The sequence below is a fragment of the Marmota marmota genome, unplaced genomic scaffold, assembly GCF_001458135.2.
Source record: "Marmota marmota marmota unplaced genomic scaffold, marMar, whole genome shotgun sequence".
Classification (NCBI taxonomy): domain Eukaryota; kingdom Metazoa; phylum Chordata; class Mammalia; order Rodentia; family Sciuridae; genus Marmota; species Marmota marmota.
Window position 1 is genome coordinate 26,217,090 of NW_026000242.1, and position 23,608 is coordinate 26,240,697.

Here is a 23,608-nt window from a genome sequence, read left to right on the forward strand (position 1 = left end):
TATATATATATATTATTTTGAAGGAGGGTCTTGCTAAATTTCCCAGGCTGGTCTCATATTTGTGATTCTCCTGGCTTAGCCTCCTGAGTCACTAGGATTACATATGTGTGCCACTGTGCCCAGCTCATAATTTTTTCTAGTGGTTATATATAAGCATTATATGTATATACACATATAACTCACCAAAATGTACTGGTGTCAACATTTTGCCAGTTTCAATAAACTATAGTAATATTATCTCCCTCTAAGTCCCTTTACTCTCTTCAATTTACAATGTTCATGAATATTCAAAAATGACTTAAAAATTTTCTTTACATACATTGAGAGCTATATCAACCAATGTTATAATTTTTGTTTCAGTCATTGAACACAATTTAGGAAATTCAAGAGTAGAAAGGCTATTAAATTTATTCATATTTTTTGGGTCTTTCTGTTGCTCATTATTCTTCCAGATATTTGAAGATTTTTAATTTTTTCTTTTCTGCTTTGATAACTTCTTTCACCCATTCACATAGGACAGGTCTGGGGTGATAAATTCTCTTCATTTTCCCTTATCTGTGAAAGTTTTGTTCCCTCTTCATTCCTAAAGTATATTTTTCCCTAGATATAAAAATCTAGGCTGAATATTCTATCTCAACACTTGAAAAATGCTGAACCCCTCCATCTCCTCTGGTTTCTAAAGAAAGAACCATCATCATTGGCTTTGTCCCCAGCAGGGCAGGTGCTGTTTCACCTGAGTGCTTTCAATATTCTGCTTGTCTATAGTTTTCTGAGGTTAGAGTAGCATGCTGTTAATGTAGATTTCTTTGAATTTATCCTGTTCAGAATTTATACAAAATGTATAAATGACTCTGTAAGTCTATATCTTTTCCTAAATTTGGGGAATTTTCAGCTATTATTTCTTTGAATATGTTTTCACCCCTACCACTTCCTGAGCCTGATGACATAAATGTTAGTGCTTTGGTTACAGTTTCACAGGTCTCTACAATTCTGTTCATTTCCTTCCCATTATTTTCTTTCTGCTAATCATATTGAGTGATTTCTATTGTCCCTCTCTTCAAGTTCATTGATTCTGTCCTCTGTCTCCACCGTACTAAGCCTATCCATTGAATTTGTCTTTGGTGAATGTATTTTTCAGACCTAAAATTTCCATTTTATACTACTTGATATCTTTTCTTTCTTCGCCGAGACCTTTTTCTTTCTTTCTTTTTTTTTCATTTGTTTTGAGCATGTTCATAATTGCTATTCACTGAAGTGTTTCATAATGGCTGTTCTAAAATTCCTTTCAGATAATTTCAGCAGCTGTGTCATCTTGGTGTTGGTGTGTGTTGATTATTTTTTATCATTCAAGTTAAGATTTTCCTGTTTTGGCATAGTATGTGACTTTTATTTTTTTAATCTGGACATTTTGAGTATTTTGCCATGGAATTCTGTATATCACTTAAGTCTTTTGCTTTGGCAGGCTTCCTCTGACACTGCTCCAGGAGGAGAAAGGGGGAAGTACTGCCTCTTCAGTGCCTCATGGAAGTGAAAACCCAAATTCTCCCAGAGAGAGAGGTTGGAGTGCCTGCTATTGCTGTGTGAGGTCTCCATATGGCCACCACCAACAGCATTGGGGGGGAGGAGGGGACGCTCCTTATCATTATAGTTTGGACACATGTGAAAGCCCAAGCTCTCCTCCCTGTCTACTCTGATACTATAGGGTGGAATGTGGGATGTGAGAACCTTGTCGCAGTCAGACAAGCAAGGGTGGCACATGTGTATCTCCACTCCACCTCTGCGGGTGGGGGTGTGGCTACAGGGTTTTTCCACTCTTCCATCTGGAAGTTTTCTGTGTTGCTAGGCTTCCCCTTTGCTAGTCCTTTAGCTAGAATCCACAGGCTTTTCTCAGAGCTCTTGTTTATTTCTATTGTAATTTCCATGTTGCTGCTTCTCTGTTTCATGTCCAGGAAATGGAAACCCAAGAAATCTCACCATCATGTTAAACCTCCAATCCAAGATCTCTAGGCAGTCTGCCATCTCTGCTCCACCTTGGGGGACTTCTTATGTTTGTTCTCATTATAATGCCTGGTGCTAAAACCCTAGACCTTTATCAGGAAGAAAAGGGAGAAGTGCATATACTCACTCACTTGATTTTACCCTTAGTATTTCTATAGCTAATAATAAAAATATTGGCTGCTATGTTTTGATTCCTATCTACCTGACCAGCATTATGAGAATTCATTCAATTCTCACAGAAATCAGTAATTATGGGTACCATTTTACATGTGAAGAAGCAGAAACTCTGAGGCAATTAATGTAAACATTTAAGACAGTACTTAGCATAGATACTAATAAAGGCTTGGGAATACTCTGGTGAGTTATCTTTAGCATTGTTAACTTGTTTGACAGAACTAACTTGTAAGTAGAGAGTTAGAACTCCAGCCTAGGAGAGTCAAAGCTTAAGCTCCTGACTGGAGGCTATAATTTCTCTCAACTTGCATGCTACCACATGGATTAAATAATTTCTGCTGTATCCCATTCTGTCTTTATCCATTTCCCTGATTTTCACTGCCACTGTCTTCTTCACTTTCCCTACAGCTAACAGCTTCCAAATTTCCCTCCATTCATAGCCTAATAAAAATACAACAAATGTATATGTAATTTGTGTGTAGTTGACAAAGTCCTTTTAAAATTTATTACACTTAATATGTATTTCAAGCCTTACGGTAACCTCATAGGCTAGTATTGTTAATTATCATTCTACTTCAAAACTGAAGTTCAGAGAAATTCAGACTCAGGCTCAAAGTCACATGGTTAGGAAGTGGTCAAGATGGGACTCAGACCCAGTGCTATTTCTACCACTCTGTGCCGCATCTGCAAGCCACAGCTGACTTTCACATCCTCCCTGTAGCCCTCTGTGCTCATAGTCTACCTCTCTTTGGACATTCTAGCAGAATATAAAGTCTTGGGAAAGACGAATAAAAGGGAAAAGCACAGCAGATAGAGATGCCTCTGTAATCGTAGGTGTCTTTTTAGAGCTCCTGATCCATTTGACTATCTGTTGGAGAAGCTGTCACTTAATAGCACGTATTATTCCTGTTGCTTGCAGCTCCCACAAAGTTATGTTTTGAGATATAGTGAAGAACACAATGGTTGGGAGTAAGGAGGAAGGATGGATGGTGGACAAACAAACTGGCCACATTGGAGGTTATTTCATAGATCTGGTTAGCAGAAAAACAGCACAGACAGTGGCAACTGATATCAAGAACAGGAGACTGGAGGGATATTTAGAAGACATATTTGATAGGTGTTGGTGACCCAAAAGATATTGGTGTGTTTATTTGATAGAAAAGGAAGCTTGAGAAGGGATGTCATTAACGACAATAATACTGCCTAGGTTTATGATTTGAAAACCAGGATGGATCATCTTGCTCACAATTGGAGTCAAGGAAAATCAGTTTCAAGGAGGATTGAGCAGTGCATGGTAGATTGCTGAACAACAGACAAGTAAGCCAAATATTGTATCAAGGGATTAGATTTAAAACTCGGGAAGTAATTAATGGCTTTAGAAAAATACCTGTCACTGGTAGAAATAGAAATGAGGTGAACAGTGAGAATGAGATGGGCAAGTCAAAACGTTATCTAGAAGTGAGAAGTATAGAGACTATTTATGCAGTGATAGTATGGAAAACTCATGGAATTTGGAATTTGAAGAACCAATTTTAAAACCTTGTACTCCTCACTTTCTATGTAGCTTTTGGCAAGTGACTTTACCCATGTGACTCTGTTTCCTAGAAGATGAACAACAATGTGCTCATTTCCTTGTAATCTAGACCCTCTTATGTGTCACAGGGAAAACTGTGTTATACAATAGAGGCTGTTTTTTTTTTTAATGGATTCCCAACAATGGCATCTTTCTGTCTAGATCAACTGGAATTTACTTGATATTTGGTCAAATGGTGGCTAAATATTGTGAGAATATATAGTTATTTTTATACCATACTCACCATACTTATACATACTACTATTATACATGGATAGACTGTACATAAATATAAACTTTTTTTCCAATTGGCCTCTGATTGACTTAAAACTTGTCAGTAAGTGAATGCACATAAATAGCAGATACACATAAATAGTGCAATGTATTTTCTTCTTTGTCACCTATTAAAAAGATCAAAACAGCATTTTTTATTCTTTCAAAATATATCAAAAGAATATAATCTTTTATCTTTAAATTTCTTACATATTAAACATTGAGTATTAACATTGTGAATATTATGCACATCATGTAAATAACATGTACAGAAGTGTAATATCAATTCCCATTTAATTTCAAGTCAAGATGCTAAGTCAGGGCTATATTTTATTTATGTTTCTTCTATACCCTTATTCCAAATTAATTTAAAAATAATAAAATTGTCACAATTTATTTCTACTCTTCTTTACAACCTTGAGAGTAGGTTTGATGGAATCCATTTTAATAAATGAGAAACTGAGCTCTAAAAAAAATGGCAAAATAAATTTAAATGTCCATTATAGAGCTAAATATAGTGAGTGTTGAATAAATATACCATAATTGCTATCCTGAGCAGCATCTTTGCTCTTTTAAGGTTAGTAGATAATTGAGTATGATGTCATTGCAAGTATGCAAATTAGCACAGACCAACAGTCTTGTCATAGACGTCTCCTGAAATGCCCTACATCTGTTTGATTTTTTTCATTTATTTACTTATTCGTCCATCTATTTATTTAGCAATGAGAAAGGACTAGTCACTATATTAGTCCATATTTCCATGTACCATCACTACATATTTATATTCTCACAGTACTTACAAGACTCTGATCTTGGGTTCCAAAACATGACAATAACATGGGAGGGCTAACTGAACCAGGGTAGAATTAGGTCCTGTACCTGAGACACATCAGAATTCTTCTAATGACTTGGCTTGAACGAGATCCTTCTTGTTAATCAAGTCAGTCCATCCAGTGTTCAGAAAGCTAGGCTGTACCTAAGGATCTCAACTGCTGTTGTGGGCTCTGCTTCTCTTCTTTAGCAGATGCATGCCACAGTACCACCAAAGAAAGGCTCACCCTCTGCAGTGCCATGTCAAGCTGTGTTGGAAGTAGAACCAAAAGGAAACTTTGGTAATTCTGATCCTGTCTTTATGATCATGGAAGTGAGGGTATTTAAATTTAAAATCTCCTTAAGTTTTGGGTCCATATTAGTGCCTCCCTGGCCTCACCCTGGTCCCACCCTACCTGTGTGCAAAGGGATTGAGAATGACTTTGTCCTCATTAGCATAGAAAAAGGCCAGGCTTTGTGCATGTGTTCTGAAAATGGCCCTTACCACATAGTTTGCATTGCAAACAAAGTCCATCTTTGAGTTATTCTTTATGTGATTAATTCTCAGGAAGCTAGATCCCCCTACCTCTATACCCATTTTATTTATCTGTGAATTGGGAATAAAGATTGCATCTACCATAGAGTTTTTATGACAACTCAGAAATAACATAGGTAAAGTCAACAATGTTAGCTATTGCCATTTTTTTAAATCATAACTGTTTTTTTCCTAATTAGACTGTAAATTACTAAAGGGAATAATCTTGTTCATCTTCTTCTCTCCCTGTAGATAATCTTAGCCAATAACCAATGTATGTTTGTGAAATGCTGAATATTTTCTGTACTTTCACCCTAGGTCATTCATATTATTTGTAACACCTTTATCATGTTCAAGTTTGTTTGGGAATTTATTGATTTATCTTATCTTCCCTTCTTCTTTGCAATGTACTTTATGCAAAACAATTGCTCAGAAAATACCACATGACTAAGTGGAATAATACCAATAAATTCGAAGGTTCTCCACAGCATAGAATCATCATATCTCTTTTGATACCTGAAAAAAATGTGCTGCATTGAAGATCAACAAGTTAAATTTCCTCTCATGAAAGTGACCTTTGAAGAAATTCCAAGTCACCGAATGAACAAAAAATGAGCAGAAGCCCTTTTTCATGGATAGCATGGACATATGTCCTTATGTTCCATCTTGTGGATGCCATAGTCCATGCTCTCTCCATCTATAGAAACAAAGCAGGCAGGGAGAAACAGATTTCTCTTTGTTTCAAGTGATGTCATTCAGGTCCAGCATGAGGGATCTGCTGTCTGCTCTCATTTTTTCTGCACTGAGAAGCTCTCCTGGCTCTCTTGACACAGACTGAGCTGAGAGGGAGATTGAAAGGGCTGATACACCAACAGCTCTAAAACACATGACAGCAGAAAGCCAGGCTATTACTAACGCTGATCAGCTCAGAGGCAATGCAATCAAAACCTTCAATTACACCTGGGTGATTTAATCAACTCCCTGTCAAACTTGGGCTGGAACTCCTCTGGTACTGTACAAATACAGTAATTACCATGCCAGCTTGCAATAAGATATCATTTCAGTGGATTAGAAAACACATTCTGTTGTCAATTACCAACAGCCAATTTATAGACCCTGAAACAAGCAATATTTTTTAATTGCTGCCTTTGTGTCATTATCACAAAATTACTTCTGTTATGAAGCATTAAATCATCTTAGCAATGTTGGGAGTGAGGTCAGGGGGGAGATTTAAAAGTTTTCACTCTGATCTTTTTGATAAAACAGGAATAGAAGCATAAAACTTGTACCCTGCTGTGATGGATTTTGAAATACAAAAACAATCAAAATCCCCAGAGATTCTCAGTTACACAAACAATCATAAACAAATCCTGAATCTACATGAACAGATCAGAGAGTGGGAAACCAGGGGTCAGATTTATTTTGACTTGTGCTTTTTTTTTGTCCCCCCGGCTTGATTTTTCTCTTATTTGCCTATCTTTCAAGCTTCATTTTGTAGAAGCATTTATTTCATTTGAGGGTGTTTCAGCTGACACCAGATGTGGCCAGTCACTGGAGAATAGCTGATAGATTTGAAATCTCTACCCATCATCTCCCAAACCCACGTACCCCATCCAAAGAGTAACAATGATTTGGCCTTGCCAGCTACATTCTGCCCCCTCTGACACACCCCTGCTGGTTTCCTCCACCTTACTCAGTTCTAGCCTAGATTCATCTTGTCTGAGTTAGTTCTCAAACAAGGCACTTTTGTTCTACCAGACAGCAGAATACAGGCAAAATTTTTTCATTATTATTACTGATAATAATAGCAAACATTCTATAGAACTTACAATGAACCATCCTATAAAGTGTGTTATTATTCTCATTTCACAAATGAGCAGGTAATAATGCATTGAATGGTTCAAGTTTTTGGCTGCATTGATACAAAAGAAAGGATGAAGAATATGTCACAGGAAGAAATGTTTCTGAATCTCGACACTAGCACTTAGGAACTGTGTTATGTTCAGCTAATTATATACCCACTCTTAGCTTTAACCCCCCTACCTTTGAAAAAGGGAAAATAGTAGCAACACTATCTATTAAGGGTGCCACACATCTTTTACATGTTTTACCCATACTGCCTCGTAATGACTCTATTAGGTTACTCCTGTTTTACCAGCGATAAAGCTGAAGTGTTGAGAAACAACTGGCCCAAAGATGTACAGCAAGGAAATGTTGGAGTGCCTAAGCTCTCTCTGAACTGTTCGCCTCTCTTGTCTCTTGAGTTAACTGTTCCTCCTCTAGTTTGGACTATCTCTGTGTCCTGTACATATGCATTCCTAATTTCCTACTTGGACAGTGTCACAGCCATCTTGAAGTCCACATCTTCCAACTGGAAGCCATCATCATCCGGATCCCAAATCTGTCTATCCTTCAATATTTCCTATTTCCTGGAACAAATGCTTCTATCTATCTGTTTGTCCAGGCCAAATACTTGGTCATAATCCCTGACCAGCATCTCTCACTTAGATAATTGCTATGTTTTCCATTGGGATGACTGATCTAGACAAGTTACTTTCAATTACACACAGAGACCTCATCAGCCACTATGGGCTTCAGGTTTATCAGTGATTATGTCACTTCTCTGTCTTCAAAAGGTCCTACCATCAAAAGCCCTTGCAGACTACCTACAAGCAATGGCTCTACCTTTTCTCCAAGCTTCTACATTCCCTTTTTTGGTGTGGTGCCATGGTGTGGTACCTCCCACAGGATTGTGGACTTCTCTTCAGGGCCAGTTTTCTCTCCTTCCAGAGGTACACAGGGAGAGAATTGCTGTGATGCACTGGATATTGCTTCAGTTTATTTTCTGACTCAGGCACCATACTACTAAGGTTTGAAAGCATTATAAAACCAGGAAAGTTCAAAGATTTGAGTCAAAATGAATGGACCATAAAATTTTCTACTTGGGAAACATCATATAACTTACCTGGTCAAAGCCCACAGTTTTCAAAGGAGTAAGTGATAGGAAGGGTACTACTACCTGGCAAGTATGAGAGGTAAAGCGGGCAGCATGCTGAATTTACAAAACAGCATAAATAAATACATGGCAAGCAAGCCAAGCCTTTACTGTCTGAAGTTCACAGTCCAAGGCTCTGTTTTCAGGACACATCTTCTCTCATTAAAAGCATAGATCTCCATGCTCTCTAGATTCCATGTAGAAAGCTATTATTATTATTATTGTTAGCTATTATTATTGTAAATTGGCCTAAAGCATCTCCAGAGAAACACATATTAAACATTGGCATGTTGAAGGCTCTTAGAAATAGTACAATAGAAAACTATTTTAACTTAGGACCAATTTCTCAAATTTACTGACCACGAATCATCAACTTTGGGGGAGTTTAATACTAATCAAAATCTCATGAAATTGAAATTAAGTGGACTGTGATGAGTTTAGTCACTAATCACATTATCAAGTGCTCAATAAGCACATGTGGTTGGTGACCGCTATATTGGGCAGTATTGATTTAATGATGAAGGCTATTAAATTAATTAGTCAAATGAAAAAAAAAGCCCTATTTTGCTACTATTTCCATATTCTATTTTGCTTATTTATAGTTCCTTAAATTCCATGTCCTAAAAGAGGGATTACCATGAAGGCACCGTACCATGCTGGAAGTATTTTGAACAGAGCTTTTAGGTAAACGTTAAACTGTAACAAGGGGTCCCCAACCCACATATGAACATATGAGGGACATCCCTCAGGGGTTATTTACATTAAAAAATATCATCTTGCTTGCTCAGTCCAAGTTTCTGGAATCTAATCTGGTTACTGGTTGTGCAAATAGCTGTCTCCATCAGTCATGTTAATGCAATACCCGGGAGTTGGCAACAGCAAAACATGCTACTCCTTGCCCCAGGACGATGGAGTTAGATTTGCCACTGTGGCTCTTGGCCAATTCTGTGAAGGATGTCCTTGAAAGTGCTCCTCCCTACAGAGAAAGAATGAAAGAGAACAAAAATAAATAGCACTAGGTGGACTCATAAAACTTGTCAAAATCTTTCGAGCATGGCATATTTGATGATTCATGGGGTTTGCAAAGCATTACCAGATTAAAACAAGAAACGTCACGCAGAGCGGTCATTCCATAGCTTCAGAACCCTGCGTGGCAACATAATCCTAATGTTAGAAGAGCTGGCGAGGGGAACTGTGTGCCCCTCCCGTCCCCAGCACCCAAACCAGCCTAAGGCAGGATGATGCTCATCAGCAGAGCAGTGAAAGTTACTGGTTTTGCCTTATTCGTTATCCAGAGAAAAAGACTTCATAAAGCTCTCTCTGGAAATTTGTTAAGAAATAATTTGCTCCAATTTCTCTCCCTGTGGATTGAGCCCATTTCCTGTCATGCAGTCATCAGCAGGAAGAGAGAAGTACAGATTCATCAACCCACTTATTCTAACCCTTCACAATTTCAGAGACAACTGTAATAAAGCAATTTTCCTTGGACTCTTTTCTATAATTTGACTGTTAACCCCTTCGTTCACACAGTTAAAATTCACTACATTTCCACTCTCTGCACATTCTCAGTCAATACGATATCATCACCCTTCTGGTCTGTGATCAGCCAGTGCACTTAATTAAGCAACAGAAAACAACAAGGCCTTTTCGCCCCCAGGAGCTGGGCTGAGATGACTCCTGGAGAGAAGGATTAATCAACCCCCAAATACAACCTAATCAGCTGCTAGAGGAAGACTTATTACTCTGATGATCCCATGGCTGCCACAAGGAGAGATTATTATTAATTTACAACTCCATGCCTGACTATGAAGTCACTGAGTAAAGCTTCCTCTGTGATTGCACTGCTGACCATCACACCCCCCACCCAAATAATCCTTAATGCTGCCAGAGAGAAAAAAAAATGATTTTTTTTTTACTTTATTTGGATGTTAATAAACATCCATTGCACATCTACAATGTACCAAGAACTATGCCCTGGATTAGAGCTTAGCAAAGGAGAAAAGTAGTCAAGGGCTCACAAATTTACATTTGTATATAATAAAAGATTAGATCTGGTGGAAGATAGGAGTGGAGCAAGGTCAAGAAAATCTTCTGAAAGAAGTAGTGGCTCATCTGAGGTCTGAAGATATTTAAGCAATGGGGAGCCTGGAGCAGTGGCACACGCCTGTAATCCCAGAGGCTTGGGAAATTGAGGCAGCAGGATCGCAAGTTCAAAGCCAGCCTCGGCAAAAGTGAGACACTAAGCAACTCAGTGAGAGCCTGACTCTAAATAAAATACAAAATAGGGCTGGGGATGCCACTCAGTGGTTACATGCCTCTGAGTTCAATCTGCAGTAACCACTCCCTCCTCCTCCCCTACAAAAAAAGCAATGGTGAAAGGGTTTTCTATAAGGGGAAACAACCTGTCAAAGGGCCTGTGGTGGGTGGTGCCATGGTGTGATGATCAGTGAGCCCCACAGGCAGCAAGGAAGGGGAGAGTGTTTGGGATATGGTTGTAGAGGGACAAGCCTTGCAAGGCCTTGGAGTCCCTCCTGAAGATTTTGGCTTTTATCTTATGAGTAATGAGAAGCCATTGAAATGTTTTAGGTAGTAGGAAATCACTCTGATGCTTTAAGCTAACATATAAATTAAATCAGCCCTTTTCAACTCTATACTCTTAATGACTTACCATAGCCTCCAGTTTAAAAACTTCTCATTATATTATTCAAGTCCTCTGTGTTCTGTGCCTAGCTTTTCCTGGCCTCATCTTCTCCTGTATTTCCTACTTGTTCCCATAGTAGGAACTGTTTCTTGCAGTTTCCCATAACACAGTGGAACCTAGATCCTGGCTGAATTTGCCACCTGCCTAGCGAGACTCTATGCTTTTGCATATGTCATAACTTCAGCCTGAGGTGAATATACTGCATGTTCCTTGAAGGCAGAAGTGCTGGCCTAGTCATGTGTGTCCTCAATGCCTAGAGCAGAGCCAGATACATAACAGGATTTTAACTAAATGTAGCAGAATGAGTCAATGAATGAATGCTTTTATGGCTTTATTCATATGTTGAAATTCTGCCCATTCTTGAAATTTACCTTTACCATGAACCTTTCCCTTATTCTCCAAGTTGGAATGCATTGGTCCTACCTTGCTGCTACCCCAGGCCATGGCTCATACTAGTTGTATCACTATGCTTTTTATGCCCCATATGAAAGAACAGGTGCAGGGAAACACAATCTGTACACCCACCTCCAGTGCTCCACAAAGTCAAGACAGACACTTTTAATGAAGGTCACTAGAAAGAAAGCAAGATGGCTAAGTACTTTGGAACCGGCATACAAGTCCTGTGCTATGAGTGAATTGTAGCTAATCGTAATATTCCCCTTAACCTTGACCTAAATTGTGTCTGGTAAGATGAAGATGCATCATACTGCATTTGGCAGTTTAGGTGAACGGTGCTGCCAATGATCTTTTTGCATTAGAGACTATGAGAAAATTTAGCCCAAGGGAAAAGTCAAACTGACAGACTCACTCTAATGTCCTAGAGGCGGAGAAGAGAGATGATTCTAAGAAAAAGGAAGTATTTCTCAAAAGGATTTGTCTCCTAAGCCAGTCCTCATGACTCCTTTCTGAGTTCTGTGGGCTGGAGGCTGGGAAGGATATCAGATGTTAGAACAATTAGGAAGAGCTGCCTATGAATCCTGAAGGCAGTACAGTGTGGAAGTTACCAAATGACGGCATATTAAAGTCCTAACTCTGTGGGCCAGAGTTACTTCTCTTATATAATTGTCCTTGTCATCACCACACTGAGGTTGAGGGAGCTTTTGGACTTGGAGTATAGGTAATAATACCCATGGGACTGGAACTAGACCTATTTGATTATTACCTTGGGCCTGATGGGAAAACTAATTTCTATCATGACTAGTATGACTGAGGGAAGACAAATTACATACAAAACTGGATAGTTGATGGATATTTTCTTCACTGGTGGAACTGCCTTACCTCACCAAAGTATGGAAGGCTGCACAGGCCAAATTTTTACAAGTCTGAGAACTCTGCCTTAAGCTATAGCAGGACTACAACCAATCCCTACAGGAATTCCTGTCCCAATACCCAATAATATGCTGAAGGAGTTTCTTGCAGTTTTCCTTAGACAAGTCTGTTTGTTAGCTGTAGTCACCACATGACATCATCTTGGTCTTCCTTCTGTCACTCATCAGCTGCCCAGAGAGCAGTAAGAGAAGATGGTATGGGTGTGGAAAACCCATGGCCCACCTCTAGAAAACCAATGTTCACTCTGAGCTTCTTTCTCCAGATAGACATCAAAGCTCCTAATCCCCAACGTGCCAGAGTTTGTCAAGTTGATTACACCTGGGTCCAAGGGTAGTTATAGGGGTGGGATGGAATATTCTCCTTTCAAATTCTGTCTCACAATTTATCACCCAGGCCCTGAAACAGCTGTGCTTGAATTCAGTTGCATGATGAAGTTTCTCTTGAACAGTTGAGTCAGTTTCTTCTTCTGACTCCTTTCCACAAGATGCCCAAAACCACCCAAAGTCAACCACACACAGCTCTAATTTTTTAATAAACTGAATTTTTATTTATTCTAATTATTATGTATGACAGTGGAATGTATTTGACACAGTATATATAAATGGAGTATAATTTCTCATTCTTCTGGTTGTACATGATGTAGGGTAATAATGTCCTACCCCCCATCCCTTACCCTCCATTCACTCCCCTCTGTCTAATCCAAAATACCACTATTCTTCCCTAGTCTACCCACCCTTATTGTAAATTAGCATCCACATATCAGAGAAAACATTCAGCCTCTAGTTTGGGGGGATTGGCTTATTAGCATGATATTCTCCAGCTCCATCTATTTACCAGCAAATGCCATAATTTAATTCTTCTTTAAGGTTGAGTAATATCCCATTGTGTATATACACTACATTGTCACAAAGCTCTAATTTTGAGGATGCTATGTCAACTCTACTTGAATAATTGATTTTAGCTTATTTTTTTCTAGATTATTTCAATAATAGAACTATGTATTTTTCTTCATGCTATATGGAATAAGAATAGAAGGAAAAGAGTCTACAAGGTTTCTTTCCCTATTAAGGAGGTTTATGGCCAATTTATTATTAGAGTTTAATGGTAGGGTCACAATATGTGCTTTTAAGCTGACTGAGGTCCACCTGTGTCCAGGTTTCTTTGGAAATTGAATATGCACATGTGGGTAAACACACACACACACACACACACACATACACCTCTGCCTTATACAGTGGATGCAAATAGGCTCTTTTTTCTTTCTCTCACAATACTGTCCCTCATCCAGTCATTCATATGAAGTTCTTTTCTCTCTCTGCTATAAAAAAAAAATTGGCTCTTTTTGCATACATCTAAATAGAGACAAGTGGATACTAGAATGAGTATGTGTTGAGAGATGTTGCTCTTTAGGTCCTACCGATCCATACCATGACCCATACTAGATGCTCTGCACATAGATGTGCTTATGTGTGTGTCTATGTTGGGGTGGGGGGGTTACAGATGTTTGTTGAATTATGCACTACAATTAGGGAATAAGCTACTATGACTAAGCATTCTGCAGATGCAGGTTAGTACAAAAGGAAATCTTTCTTAGCCTTCAGAATTTTTTTGGAATTGTATAAGATATATTCCACAGGTAAAAATCCCAGAACATTGCTTGGCATAAACAGATGCTCAATTGGGCTGGGCATGTGGCTCAAGCGGTAGCGTGCTCGCCTGGCATGTGTGCGGCCCGGATTCGATCCTCAGCACCACATACAAACAAAGATGTTGTGTCTGCCGAAAACTAAAAAATAAAAAAAATAAAATAAATAAATATTAAAAAATCCCCCCCCTCTCTCTCTTTTTAAAAAAAAAAAAAAAAGATGCTCAATGAATTTTTTTGTGTGTGCTGGAATTAAACCCAGAGGCACGTCCCCAGAACTGTTTATATTTTTTATTTGGAGACAGGGTCTCACTAAATTGTTTAGATGCTTGCTAAATTGCTGATGCTGACCTTGAACTTGGGATCCTCCTAACTCAGCCTCCTGAGTTGAGTCACTATGTGCCATTACACTCGGCTCAATAAACTTTTTCTTTTTAAAAAAAAAAAAAATCTTTTCAGTTCTCACTTCAAGACTTTTGGTATTTCTTTTCCCTATCCAAAATTAAAAAAAAAAAAAAAGTTCTCAGGAGAAAAGATGATATTAATTCACATCATGGAGGAAACATATATTACCCCTGCCTCTCCTCTTGGACTGCATTTTAAGTTCCATATCAAATAGCAGAATAGAGGATGTTATTTTGTGTTAAAGAGATTTCAGGAGTCAGGATGGAATTAAAGAGCTTATTTTGAGAAGAGAAGGGCTCTTCTATGTTCTTAAATTACACAAATGGAAATGTCTACTCTGCCCTCATACATAAACAAGGGATTCTTCTGGATGTGTGATGGGCGTTGGTGTTTATGCATGCATTCCACGTGGAAACAAGGCTGAGACACCCCTGTGCAACAGAATGTAGCTTAAAAGCTTGTGGTATGCATCTTCCTTTTGAAGCTAATAAATAGCTTGGCCAAAACCCTCATAGCTATGGAAAAAAATCTCACAGAGCCTTTTCCATCCTGCCTTGTGCCAAATAGGAAGAAGAACAATTCAGAGTGGCTTTGCTAAAATAGTTTGGAAAGCCAAAATAAGAAATTTTCACATTGCCTGTGGATTCAAAATATCAGTGCTCTAAATAGTGAGATTTCCTTAAATTAAGTTGGAGTCATTTTTCAGTGAGTTTTCATATGCCTATGAAATATGTTCATAAAAGTTCCAAAACAATTATTATCTTCACAGCTTTTTCCAGGATTCCCCTTTGGAAAGAAACTGCTTTTATATAGGAAAATACCTCAGTAAGATACTGGGGTTAAAAGGTGAAAGCATGGCACCCTGTGGCCTGCACTGGGCATACACTGAAAGGAGACAATCAAAAGGAGAAAAAAATGAGGTGGGGCAGGGGATGGGGAGAGTATGCAATAAATTGTTCACTGGAAATGACTAACGTGAGATGAGGTAAAGTCCAGTCTTGAGGTGGGAAGTTGGTAGTCAAGTTGGAGGGTATCTGAAGGACTTTTTAAAGGGCAGAAATGGCTAACAAGCAAGTTTAGGTGGTTTATACTGCTTTATATTTGTTATGCTTTCATAAAATTTTGAAAAGTTTACATGTGGATTTTTGTAAAAATCAGGGAGAAAATTCTGTGCCCTCTTTGGTTCAGATTGGGGTCAGTTTACCATTCATGGAATGAACTGGAATTCAGTGTAAGTTACTCAGCTCAAAGGTGATCATGAGGATGCAAGTCTCTTCGGGCTTTGCAGAAAACTTGAGAAAAGATTGGACTTTCCACAGAACATAGAATGGGGGAATCAAGCCAGTTGTGTCTATGTTACTCAAGTCATATCTGGAGTTTTCATCAGAGTTACAAATCACCCATGTAAAGTTGGGTTCTGCTTTTTCTGATCCTAAATTTCAAATATCAGACTGACTCTTAGGGGTCTCATAAAAAATTTCTTGGAACTTCTTGGAGAGTCAATGTGATTTCTTAAAACAGTTTGTTTTAAATATATTGGAAAGATGTGCCTTTGAATGAATTTTTTTCTGTTTAAAATTTACTTTCCAAAGCTCCCAAGGTTTTCAAATAATTGTCTTGCTTTCTGGCTCCTTAAAGTTTCTGTACACAACAAACAAATCAGGATCTGTCTTGTTCACTCCACAAATCCTTAAATGAAGATTTTTGAAAGGGTGAGGGAGGAAAGATGGTGAAAAGCGAAGTAGATACTGAATTATCCTGCTTGCTTTCAGGATGAAAAGACTGCTCATCCCTCAAAATTCTATGGAGAATCGGAAGCAGGGAGAGAAACAAGATCTTGTTGTTTGTACAGAGCTGTTCACAAATGTTGTATCATGAGGTCAGATTCACATGCTGGGTAAACCTTGAAAGAAAAAAAATCCCAAGGGATTCCATAGGATGTGAAAGCAGACCAAAAACTTTGTTACTTATCCTTTTGTAGTCTGTGAGGAAAAAAAAAAAAAAGACAGTTTTGAAATGGACAGAAGAGAATAGTTAACACCTCTTAAAGAGTCACTCAGATGTCTGAATGCATCGAAACTCATCTATAGTTCCCGGGGGCTACATATAGCTTATTTTTCATTGCTTTAGAATCTTAAATAAGTCGCAGATACAATTTCAGGGAGGCGTTTAAGATCTAGTATAAATCCTAGAAATGTGCATGTGTCCCTATCCCCAAGGCCAAGGAGGGGGTGGCATAGTTTGTGTGGCTTATTTTTCATAGCTCAAGGGAAAACAAATGGAAGTCTGGGATCAAACAGATCTGAGGCGGCCTAGGCAGCAATTAATTAGTAACAAATAATTTCTGCTCAGAGATCAGACCTACTTGAACCAGAAGATGATAGTTACATGATGATGTTTATGCGGGTATTTTTTTCCTTTTGTTATTTCCTATATACCAAGCACTCACCAAAAGACTTAACATGCATTGTTTCATTAAATTCTCACAATAATCCCATGAGGTAGCTTTTCTATTCCTAGGGTAAAGAAGAAACAAGGCTCTCAACAAGCTTACTGGACTTGTTTAATGTGTTAACAGCTATTAAATCAGTGTGGAATTTGAATGACTACCTACTGGTTTTGAGGTGTCCTCAGAAGCACACGTGTGAGACAATGTGAAAGAGTTCAAAGGGGAAATGAGTGGGTTGTGAGAGCCTTAACCTAATCAGTGAATTAATAATCCCTGATGGAGTTAACTTTGTGGTAACTGGAGGCAGGTGGGGTATGGCTGGAGCAGGGGGCATTGGGGGTGTGCCTTTGGGATATATATTTGTACCTGGTGAGTGGAGTCTTTTTCTATGCTTTCTGATTATTATGTGAGCTGCTTCCCTCTACCACACTCTTCTGCCATGATGTTCTACCTCACTTCAGGCCCCAAGGAATGGAGCCTTGCTGTCTATGGTCTGAGACCTTGAAACTGTAAGCCCCCAAATAAACTCTTTCTCCTCTACAATTGTTCTGGTTGGGTCCTTTGGTCATAGTAGTGAAAAAACTGACTAAAACACTACCATTGTGCTATACTGCCTCTCTGTTAGTAACCCGAACCGTGCCTTCCAGTTGAGGTGGAGAGAAAGGCGGGGGTGGGGGCTTGGGGGGTAGGTAGACTTGATGTAATATGTAAGAAAATAGCCCCACTCCTCCTTTCCATGAAAGTTCCTCCCCATAGTGCAAGGATTTTCTTTATGCCTGGCTCTCAAGTAAAAATTTAATGTACTCATTCCAACTATGCAAACTATGATAACAATGGTAGACTAGCCCACAATACAATTTGGAATCTTCACAGGGAGCAAAATCTTGAGCCCAAGGAATGAATCTTCAGCAGCAGATTTTCAGATTTAGGTGAGTAGATGCCACAGCCCGGCTGGCTGGGCAAAATAACCGGGGGGTGACGAACAACTTGTGTACGTTGATATAGCAGGAGTGGGAGCCGTTTATTGTAGGACAACAGAAGTATTTATACATTCCACACAGCTTCTTAATTAGCGTAAACTAGATACATCAGTCAACCAATAAGAAATCTCCACACTTAATGGCTCGCTGGCGTTACTTCACAAACCACTCCCTCTGGCATTTTGCCAGGCGCCATCCAGACTTGTTTACAGACTCTAACAAGTAGAAGTGTTTTCAACTTAGAAAATGAGAAAAGGAAGAGATCCCCTCACCAATCGATTCAGTAGGTGAGTTCTTTGTACACGTGGGGTGCACTGTGAGTTGGAAACCTCTGGAATATATTGGAACATCCATTCTGAGAATCTGGTGCGCTGATTTTAAAAATTACTCCGTTTCTTTGCCAAGAGGATGGAGAGTGAGATACCCTTGGGTAGTGTCTTGTCCCACAACCTCTCTAAAACAGCTTTTGCAATCTAATAGAAAGTGCAGAAAGTGCTCTTGGTATGAGGCCTTTGCCCTGAAGACTTCTTCCCAGACGTCCTGGCAGAGGATGGGGAAACAGTACAGACACCCAAAGTTCTTACTCCCTGGGAATTCTGGCATTTGCATTTGTTTGGGTTCTTTTCAAGCTTGGAAAGCAAAGGAAAGGGACAGTTTTTGAAACAGCATTTCCAATCTACTCTACTCTGGATGGTACCACCAAGGTTGAAAGACTTTTGCTCAGAAAACCCTTCCTCCCCCTCTTCCTCTTCTTCTCATCCCATCCATCTCCTTGTCCTTATTCTCCTCCTTCTAGCTTTTAAAATGATTTTCTTGGTTTTATGTCATAAGTCAGAGAAGGGGTAAATGCCCCATGGGCTCAATATGTAGAGAAAAATCTGCTTTCTCTCTTCATTTCCTCAATCCCAAGGAAAATCCTCAACCTAGAAAGAAAATAAAAGAGCTATTATTTCCATGGAGTCAAGGTGAAATGATTGCAAATTCTTAATGCCTTCACACAAAAAAATATACTTGTTCAGAAATTAAAACTTAAAAATGCCATTGATTGCACAATGCCACTGTTTTGCACATAGCTTTATCCACTTTCCAATTCTCCTAGTTGTTCTAAATTTGTGCTTCTTCTCTTCCAAGGTCCATTATTTATATGAGTCACCCAGTAGAGGGGAGTACAAGTTTTTAAAGGCTGGGATCCAGCCAAACAATGCCTGGGCTCCTCAGTGTTTACACAGACTGCTCAGTCCAGTAATCATTGTCTTATTTCCTTGTAAGAAAATCTGGACAGGTGTGGGGTAAAGGGGGCCTATTATGTACTGAGAATCTACTATGTGCCAAGCATACTGCTATGCACATTAAAATTCAGTCCTTGCCATAACCATATGTGACACATACTATCCCCCACCCCTATTTTTTTTCCAGCTGAGGAAACTAAGGCTTAGAGGGGTGGTATAATTATCCTAAGGAAATAAAAGCTGAAAGTGAGGTCAAGGTTGAAAACACGTCTGTACTCCCAAGCTTTGCTCATTCCAGCTCAACACTCTGCTTCCCTAGGCTGCAGAGCCTCAGCCAAAGACAGTGTTAGGAATAAATGAATCATTTGAAAGGCCTCTGCCCTGCCATGATCCTCATATTTCTACAAGATCTAACTAGCAAACGGTGCCCAGAGCATGTGTCAACTGAGCTCTGGCTCGGTGTAACGTTTCTAGGTTTATTTACAGTATGGAGTTCACTCTTGATTCATGAGCTGACTCTGGGTACTGTGTCCTCCAGGCTGGGGTTACCTCTGGCACCACAGGATCATGATTTTTTTCTTTCATCACTTGGATCCTGACTCCTTCCAAATGAAGCAATTAGTTGAATCTATTAAAAGAAATTTCTAAAATCAGGGATTGTAAAATCCATTAGCAGCACAAAATTTACAGAGAGATTTTCCCTTCATTACCTAAATGGAATTCAAGTAATAGAGGTAAAAAATAATAATAATAAGCAAATTATAATAACCCAAATCCAGAAAGTGAGCTATTTTCTTTATCTTACAATAACCAAAAAAAAAAAAAAAGAGGAAGAACCAGCAATGCCAACAGCAACCCTTAGCAGTGTTCTATAAAAAAAATCTATACAAAGTTCATGTGAGATCTTCAGCTGCTGATAGGAATAGGGGTGAAGTGAAATCAAATAATTCAATTTGAAAAACAGTTCTTTTCAGCTAGCACTTATACTGAGCAGGTAACAAGGGAGAAGAGAAAGAACTAGTATTAATTTAGTCCCTTGGATAACCTACTCATTGTTAAAATTTAGTCCTTGCCACATCCATATGTAAGACATACTATTACCTCCTCCATTTCATATATGAGTGAGGAGAGGAAGTGAGGGGAATTTCATATATCAATCTTAACCTTAAATTATCAAAACCATCATCAAAAGTAAATATTTCAACCGTAACTTATAGATGACATTGATGTGTACAGTAACTTTTTTAAAGTGATTTATTGCAGGGTGAATTGCTTAAAGCTTCACTTGCTTAAAGCTTTGTTAGTATCATGATTCATGATGTTTTTGTTTTGTTTTGTTTTGTTTTTTTGGTACTGGGGATTGAACTCAGGAGCACTCGACCACTGAGCCCCATCCCCAGCCCTATTTTGTATTTTATTTAGAGGCAGAGTCTCACTTGAATTGCTTAGTGCCTCCCCATTGCTGAGGCTGGCTTTGAACTTGAGATCCTCCTGCCTTAGCCTCCTCAGCCTCTGAGATTATAGGCATGTGCCACCATGCTTGGCTAGAATCATGAATGTTTTTGAGTGAGAAACAAAAGCAGGGCTGGGGTTGTGGCTCAGCGGTAGAGCACTTGACTAGCACATGCGAGGCCCTAGGTTTGATCCTCAGCACCACAAAAAAATAAGTAAATAAAATAAAGGTATTGTGTCCAACTACAACTAAAAGAATAAGTGAAAGGAAAACACACACACACACACACACACACACAAACAAAAAACCCCTACAGTCATTAACCTCACTTGGGTATCCAAAAGTGACAACTGGAAACACATACGATCTCACTCGGACTGCAGAATGACAAGTTGTGTTTATCACCTCCTTTTGCTAATTCCCATTAAGAGGATTTTTTAGAAAAGCAGATCATCCTCACAAAGCAATGTGAACAGACGAGAGTTGAGAGGCTTTGATAAGGTAGGATTCAAAAGTGGAAGGTTGTCAGCTGATTTAGTGTAGAGGAGAAAGGCACACCTTGTATGGGAGCAGGAGACTGCAGCACAGAAAGTAGCTGACCTTCTGGCAGAACCAAGAGAGGCTATGAATTTAGAACAGTGGGCATGGAGAGGGGACACTGAAGCATACAGAAGTACATAGAACATTGACCCCAGTCATGCTCCTCCTTCACCTCCAGGTGCAGTATAACCATGAGAGAAGTAACCAGAGAGGTTTCTAATGGAAGAAAAATGAATCCAGAAAGAACTAGGGGAGCCAGTATGGGTGTGACCCAGAGTTAGGCCCTTTCCATTTGTTACTTGAGACTCCTACCACCACTAGTACTCAGCTAAGTGGGGGCCTGGTAGTGGGCCCCACCCCAGGCAGAGCTCCTGGGCAGGCTGCTGACGGCTCATTCTGCCATCTGAAGTGACCACTGAAAATCACCAAACATATAAGGGAAGTCTGCAAATAGGTGAACACCAAGATTAAAAAAAAAAAAAAAAAAAAGCACACACCAGCTGTGCCCAAGAAGAAAAAGAGAATTGGGGTAATAAAAGAGAGCTTACCAAGCAAAAATAATTTGGTATACTCAATAATATGTGGCACTAATAATACAAGAAGAATATGCTATATTTTTATAAAGGTATAACTGAAGAACAAAAGGACTTTTTAGAAATATAAAATTGACTATTCAGGGTGGGGGGGTGCGGGTAAGGCGAAGTTGAGGAAAGTTCCTGAACAATAGAACCAAGCACAATTAAGAAAGAGTATGAGCAAAAAAGAGGAATTAAAAATCAATCCTAGAAAATGAGATATCTATCTTATTAGCAGGAATTCTGGAGAGAAGAGAAATAACAGAGGGCTGAAAATTATCAAAACCAAAACACAGGGTGACAATTCCCAGAGATAATGGGAGAGTGTTTTTAAATAAAAATGGCCTACACAGTGCCCACAAAATAAAGAAAGACAGACACCCCTCACCATATAACGATAAATTTCAGAACATTAAAGGTCAAGAGAATATTTTAGAGCTTTTCAGAGATAGTAGTGGGAAAATCAGTAGTTAAATCTGTACAAATCTTAGTACAAATCTAATAGCTAAATGTCTGAAGACTACAAAAACAGAAATAATAACGTAGCATATTATTGAGGACAATTACCAGAGGATCTAAGAGCAGATATACTTAAAAATCCAGGGTCTCTGAGTAGGGTGCCTCCAAGAGATGAGGAAGGGGCCATAGGATTGGACTGTGACCTTTTATTGTCAGTGTACAAAATACTATTTAGGGGATATATATATATATATATATATATATATATATNATGTGTATAAGAGACAGTATATATATATATATATATCATGCATATTAAATATAAATGTAGAATAAAATAGTATTTGCTGTATTATATATAATTAATATTTACTGTAGCTAATATATATTTTATATTTATAAAATATGTGTAGTTATATAATATATATTATCTGTGTATGTGTGTCTATAAAATAATACTTGCAGGCTGTATGTTTTTATTACCCATTGGAAACAAATCCATTATACAACGTCTGTCATAACACCTTAACAAGGCTTACTCTTGCCTATATGTACTTCAACACGCATAATTACTGATGAATTTGATACAGTGTCATAAAATCATATCCCAAAAGATCTCCTGGTGGCCTGGAAAATAAACAAGACTCCTACCAACACAACTTTCAAACAGTCAGTGGCTTAGGCTGAGCCAACAGGATACCAAAAAAAAAACAAAAAAAAAAAAAAACAGTTGGTTTAGAAGTGGAAACTTCAAGTTGAAAACATTTGGGATTTTCTGATCTTAACTGAAATGTTTTTTTAAAAAACTGAATTTCATCAAACCTGTTTGTGGATGTGGGGAGTGAACCATAAGCTCTGAGGAACATTTGACTCTTCCTGCTGCTAAACATGCTGGGAGAAAGAAACATCTGGAAGCTGATTGAATTATTTTGAGCCATGAAGAATTCCTTTAGGGAAAGAGAAATAGTTTTCTAATTGGTCCCTTTGCAGCAGAAAGGATTCATCTCATGTGGATATACCACCAGGTAATGGGTTAGAGTCCTCACTTCATGGTAAAAACTAGAAAGAATCTGGTGTGTGGGACCTAAGACATTTGGCTAAAACTAAAGACTGTGGGTAAAGTGCAAAGAAGAGAGTTCAAGTGAATGCCTAAGAAGGGGGAAAGTAAGAAAGATGAGATTCCTGCACAGTCTGTGAGAAATACAGAAGTGGCCCACAATCCCAGTATTCATTAGGCTGTACCAGCAGCTGTTTGGGGCTTAGGTTGCCATCAGTGGTGTTTTTCTAAGCCTGGTACCTTTTCAATTGACTATGTGAAAAGCATTCCTCAGAGTTAGGGCATGGTACAGACTGCTATCTAACACACAGCTGATAATTTCCCCTGAGGCAGATGAGCTGCAGGAAGACAAAAACCAGGGATTCACAAGAAAAATTGTATTTGTAGAGAAATGAGGACTGCAAGGGGGCCCAGCAGGTGAAGCTGGC